Here is a 6923-nt window from a genome sequence, read left to right on the forward strand (position 1 = left end):
TTAAACATCACTTGACATGCCCTTACACACCACATCAGAATCCACTCCCTGAGAGGAAGAATCGTACTCTCATGGAAATGACGAGATGCATGTTGAAATTCAAGAGAGTCTCAAAGGCTTTTTGGGGAGAAGCAGTTGTGATAGTCACTTATATTCAGAAGAAATGCCCTACTAAAGCTTTGGTTATTGTGACTCCATTTGAGGCTTTGTATGGCTTTAAGCCAAAGGTTAGTTTCAGGGTTTTTGGCTCAGTGGCATATGCTTTGGTTCTAGATGCACATCGGACAAAGCTTAATGACAAGAGTGTCAAATGAATTTTCGTGGGGTATAGCACTGAAAGCAGGGGATTTAGGCTTTATAATCCCACTACGAGGAAGGTAATAATCAGCAGAGATGTTGTCTTTGCTGAGAATGAGTGCATGCAGCCCGCTAGTGCAGACTTGCCACCATACGATGACACCCCTTTGGACATCATCCAGTTTGAGGATGATGAGACGGAGTCTCTTGATGCTTCCCATTCTACTTCTCATAGTTCAGATGGCTTGCCACATGTTGAGGATGGCTCTCCCTCAAATGTTTCAGATTTGTAGCCAATTAATGAGAATAGACAGCCTCATGTTTGGAGGCATTATCAACGTCGTTCCGCCACTAAAGATGTTGATGCAGCTCCAAGTGGTATAGCAGAGAAATCTATTCCACGTTGGACAAGGTTGACCATTCAAGATGCTAAGGATCAGCCTACTTTGGGGGAAACCAAGGCCTGCGCTCAGAGAAATCAGAAAAAGGTCAATTTTGCTTTGATGACCTCAGTGATGGAAGGTGAAAATGAGCCTCAGAGCTTTAAGGATGCTTAGCATAATCCAGCATGGCAGAAAGCTATGGAAGCTGAGATTAAATCCATTGAGAAGAATGTCACATGGGACTTGGTTGATGCGCCCATTAGGAAAAATGTGGTTGGCATGAAATGGATTTATAAGGTGAAATACCATTCAGATGGCATAGTTGAGAAATACAAAGCCCGTTTGGTTGTCAAGGGGTATGCACAAGAGGAGGGGATAGATTATGAGGAGACTTTTGCTCCAGTGGCCAAGATGACCACCATTCGTTCTATCATCTCTATTGCTGTGTTTTATGGTTGGTTAGTGTACCAGATGGATGTCAAGACCACATTCCTCAATGGAGATCTTAAAGAGGAGGTCTATGTACATCAGCCCCAAGGTTTTGAGGTGAAGGGACAAGAGCACAAGGTATGCAAGCTCAGGAAGGCTCTATATGGGCTGAAGCAAGCACCTCGTGCGTGGTATAAAAAGATACATCAGTTTTTGCTGTCCCAGGGCTTCGTAAACACTCATATAGAGCCAAATTTGTATGTTCTGCAGCAAAAATCAGAATTGGTCATGTTGGTACTATATGTGGATGACATCATACTCACTAGCAGTGATTTGCAGCAAATTACAGCAGTGGAGTCCACTTTATGTCACAACTTTGACATGACAGATTTGGGCCTATTGCACTATTGTCTTGGCATTGAATTTTGGCAGACCCATGATGGGATTTCTATGTCACAGACAAAGTATTCGAAGGGGTTGTTGTAGAAATTTAAAATGGAGAACTGTAAGCCTGTGGTTACTCCATTGGAAAAGGACTCAAGCTGAGTAAGCATGATACTTTTGAAAAGTTTGATGGCACTTTGTACAAGCAGTTGGTTGGTAGTTTGATATATCTATGCTCCACACGGCCTGATATTGCCGATGCCATAGGGCTTTTGAACCAGTTCATGCATTGTCCCACAATCACATATTGGAGCTTTCTTGTGTTTGCACAGGATGGCGAAGCAAACTCTATCTTCTGTAGTTCCTAAGGCATGCCTACAACTAATCTAGGAATGGGAGCAATCCTAGTGAACTATTAATGAGCTAAACTAGGAGAGCTAAACCTATGCTCTGATACCATAACAAAACATGTGTGCCTCAGGATCTATGGAGCACTCTAAGGTGGATAGAACCTACATGGAAACATGATGAAGAGAGTGCTCATGACATGTATCTCAAGTCAATTAGGTTCCAAGATACATTAGCCTGGACTCATAAAGAGAATCTTGAGATAGTGCAAAGTGCTTGAATGATATTACTTCAAATTAACCTCCCTTTTATAGGTGAGGGTAATTACATCCATTTGCTTGCTCACATGTGGGATATCTCCTCCATGCCATGTGGCAGCTTTCCCTTTACTCATACCTTTGCTCTACATGTGCTCATGGCACCACAACTCTCAACACCTTCTCCCCCTTTCTATAAGAGAGAGTCACCTCTCTCATAATATATAGAGTGAACAACATTTTGGTTTCATCTTGTGCTCTCACTCCTCTTCCAAGATGCATCTATTCTATCCCACGTGATTCTACACTGTAGTCATCAATAAAAGTAACAAAATAATGACAGCTTCCAATAGATGTAGCTTTATTAGTCCACACATGAGAGTGGATTAATTCCAATGGCCTCTTACTCTCTTGAACATGTCTAGGAAATGGTTTCCTTGCTTGTTTTCCAAATTGACAGGCTTCACATACCTTATACATTTTTACAACCTTGAACTTAGCGATCCTTCAACAATATTTTGGGCATGCATTAATTTAAGTCACTGTACATTAACATAACCAATGCATTTATGCCAGATATCAATATCTACAACTACACCGGTCCCATGTGCAAACATTGCTGCACTCATTTCAGGCATGTCCGCATCCAACGTAAACATCCTGCCCTTCTTCTTCCCTTTTGCTATCAAGCGACCTTTATTTTTCATATCCTCAACAAAGCATCCATGAGGATTAAATCTGACCTGCAAGCTCTGCTCAACCATTTGACCAATAGAAACTAGGTTCTTCGTGATATTCGGGACATGAAATACATCAGACAGGTATTTCTTTTTCCCATCTTGCATAGACAAAGGAATTTTGCCAATCTACACAATAGGATGTGCAGTATCATCACCAGTCTTCACAAATCCTGATCTTTCCATTTTCCTTGCATCCTGCATCCATTCTGCATGACCTATCATGTGGTTTGATGCACCTGAGTCAACATACCACACATCATTGCTTTCTTTTGCATTTGTCACAGAATTGGTCATGTGCTGCACCATAAACAGATGCTCATTTCTGTTATCACCCTATCTACTAGAGGATGCATAATTGCCTTGCTGTAATTTTCCAGTCATGATGTCATTCTGATTTTTATAGCAGTCTTTAATCATATGACCCATTTTACCACAGTAGTAGCGTTCAACATTGCTATTTGCATTTTGGCCTCTCTGCCATCCACCATGACCTCTTTGGCTTCCCCTACCTCTAAGGTTACCATGTTCTCCTCCATAGGACTGGTTTTCTTGAATTTGCTACATATTTTGATTTGCGCCATAGTCTCTAGATCGTCAGCCTACTCTACCTTTGCCTCTACCTCTTCCAAAATTTGAGCAGATAGCTTCTTTTGAAGTTCCTCTTGAAGAAGATGCACCACCATTTCTCTGCTCTTTAGAAATTAGAAAAGCAATCAACTCCCCAAAATTAGGAAAATTCTCATGCATGGCAATGAATGTTCGAAACTGTGCATAATCCTTTCCTAGACCATTCAAGGTCACAGCAACTAAATCATCATCTTCCACTGGCGACCCAATAGAAGCAAGTGCATCTACAATCTTCTTCACCTTCATGTGGTAGTCATTGATGCTCATATTTTCTCTCTGCACATTATGCAACTCTTGCTTGAGCTGCATTTTCTTGGCTTGCGTATTTGTACTATACATTTTTGTCAAAGTATCCCACGCCTCCTTCGGTGTGCTTGCATCCTGAATATGCACAATCATAGAATCTGAAATACTGATAGACAGCCAGTACATAACTTTTCTGGCTCTCTCATGCCAGCGTTTAAATGCTTGCAACTCCTGTTGATTGGGAGCATTAGGAATAATTGGTTCTTGTTTAACTCCAGTAATGAACTCCCAATAGCCTTTTCCCTTAAGGAAATTCGTCATTCTAAACTTCCATGCTTGGAAGTTGTTCTTGTCAAGCTTTTCAGTGACTATATGTGAAAGAGCATCAGACGCCATTATAGAACACTGCAAAAATATTATGTCACTGCAAAAAACACAACTTCTGCCTCACAAGGGCAAATCTGCAAAATTGACGAAAGTGGTATTTGACCACACAGTCACTTCCTAGTGACGATTTTGCATCAACAGGCAATAAGAATGATTCTGTCACTCGCAATATCTCTGCGCATAGGCATACGATGCAATTTCTGTGGCAATTTTTCACCGACCTGCAGAACAGTGGTCGCACAGAAAAAACAAGGCACTTTCCTGAGTGCCTGCGGAAAACTTCCTCCACCAAAATGGGCCCCGAAACAGCCTCGTCCTCTCTCGCAGCATATACTGCCCTCTTGCCACACCGCAAAGGGTGTCCCAATCTGAGACAGTGCACTTTTGCACTTTTTGGCTGTGCTACCTACAGAGATTTGCTCCCAAACTCGAAAAAGGAAAGCAACACTGATCCTCTTACCAAGACACCGTGAACTTGGTTTGCTTTCTTGGGCTCCATACACAAACCAAGCTCTGATACCATGTGAAGAGAGTGGGAGAGAAGGAAGGATTCTCACTTGCAACTTTCTCACATACACAATGGGGGAATACACACAAAGGTGGAGGCTAAAAACTGTTTTCCTCTTCTTAGTTGTGAAAGCCAAAAAAATTTCTTAGTACAAAAGAATAGGTGAATCCTATATGTGGGTCTCAAACCAAACTCAGCTAACTACGATGGCATACTAACTGAGCCACTAACTAGAGTACATAAAGATAGCTGTCATCTAGCTATTATTCATGGGTGGTGTACCAACCGAATCTACAGCTAACAAGTCAGTGACATAAATGCACAACGGTCACCCTAGCATATCACGAGTGGAGCTCAATATCTCAACATCCCCCCCCCTCCAGCCCCCCCTTGCACCCCCCCTGTCCACCAATCTCACCACCCCCTCCCTAAACCCTTAAGGGCCTTAGGGCATTGGAGCCAGGGCAAGGGCCAAGGCCCGACCACCTGCGATGGTGGCTTCACAAAGACACCCACCCGTGGCGTTGCACCAACACCTCGCCTGCCTCCTAGCGGCCCTGCCTTATCGCTACCAGCTCTTCCCAGATCTACCACCATAGGCGGCGTCGACGCCCAAGTCCGTCGACCATGCCACCAGCTTCGTCGTCTCTGCCTTGCTGCCTGACACCTCTGTCGACCGTGCCCTCCTTGCCAGCAACCACCCTCCACCCTCATCACTGGCTCTTCAATCCCCTCCACTTCTCACCACCTCCTCTTCTCACACCCCCCTCCCTCCCAAACCCCTCCTCTCTGCCCTCGGCTAAACGCTGTCGGAGGCGGCCACCCCCCTCCCCCCCCCTCTGTTATTACAAAAAAAAAGAAGAGAAGGGAACTAACCCTAATACTAACCTAACTAATAACTCTAGTTAGTTAATGTAGGTTAGATTAGACTAATAGGCTAGGTTAGGTTAGTTAATTATAGTTCAGTTATTATTAACCCAAGTCAGCTTAACCTTAATGTTAACCTACATCACCACCCCCCCTAACATTAACTATGGAAGAGACACCCTAATACACCAACACATCTCTAACCCCCCCTAACTGTGAAGATTGTGGGAGAGAGGGAAGGAGTCTCACTTGAGGCTTTCTCACATGCACAATGGGGGAATACACACGAAGGTGGAGGCTAAAAAACAGTTTTCTTCTTCTTAGTTGTGTAAGCCAAAAGAACTCAAGTACAAAGAAATAGAAGAACCCTATATGTGGGTCTCAAACCAAACTCAACTGACTAAGGTGGCATACTAACTGAGCCACAAACTATAGTAGATAAGGATAGCTATCATCCAGCTATTATTCGTGGGCGGTGTACCAACCGCATCTCTAGCTAACAAGTTGGTGACATAAATGCACAACAGTCACCCTGGCATATCGCGAGTGGAGCTCGATATCTCAACACTCCCCCTCGAGCTCAATCCCAATTCCTGCACACCAAGCAGGTCTCTGAACTTGCGCAGCTTCTCTGTGCCCAATGCTTTCGTGAAGATGTCAGCTACCTGATCCTCTGTGCTGACATAAACTAGATCAATGAGACCTAGTAAAACCTTCTCCCGCACATAGTGATAATGCACCTCAATGTGCTTTGTTCTGGCATGAAAGACTGGGTTCTTTGCCAAATGTATACTACTCATGTTGTCACAATAAATGACAACTGGCCCATCTGTAGACTGATGCATATCATAGAGTAGCTTATGCAACCAAGCTACCTCACATGCAGCCATTGCTGCACCCCTGTACTCAGCCTCTGTGCTCGACAAGGCAACTGTAGGCTGTTTCTTGCTGCTCCAAGTGACTGCAGCACTCCCAAAAGAGAACACATATCCACTGGTAGATCGTCTATCAGAAATGCTACCAGCCCAATCAGCATCAGTGTATCCATGCAACTGTATTATAACCCTAGCCTCATAAAATAGTCCATACTGCAATGTGGACTTCACATACCTGAGTATGCGTCTAGCCGCATCCAAATGCGGTTTCCTTGGAGCCTGCATAAACTGACTTACCAACCCAACAGCATAGCTCAAATCTGGCCTGGTAATAGTCATGTAAATCAAACTTCCTACTATGCGTCTGTACATAGTAGGGTCTTCCAGAAGCTCACCTGCATCTGTGCTCAGCTTCACATTCTGCTCCAAAGGAACTGAAATAGGCTTACAGCCTGTCATCCCATATTTGGACAGCATGTCCAATCCATACTGCCTCTGCAAGAGCTGTATCCCACTTGGTGATCTAATCACCTCAATGCCCAAGAAATAATGCAGCTCTCCCAAATCCTTCATCT

Source organism: Dipteris shenzhenensis, chromosome 24, assembly GCF_047967505.1.
Source record: "Dipteris shenzhenensis isolate YYH24624 ecotype China chromosome 24, Dip_SZ_1.0, whole genome shotgun sequence".
In the NCBI taxonomy this organism is placed as follows: domain Eukaryota; kingdom Viridiplantae; phylum Streptophyta; class Polypodiopsida; order Gleicheniales; family Dipteridaceae; genus Dipteris; species Dipteris shenzhenensis.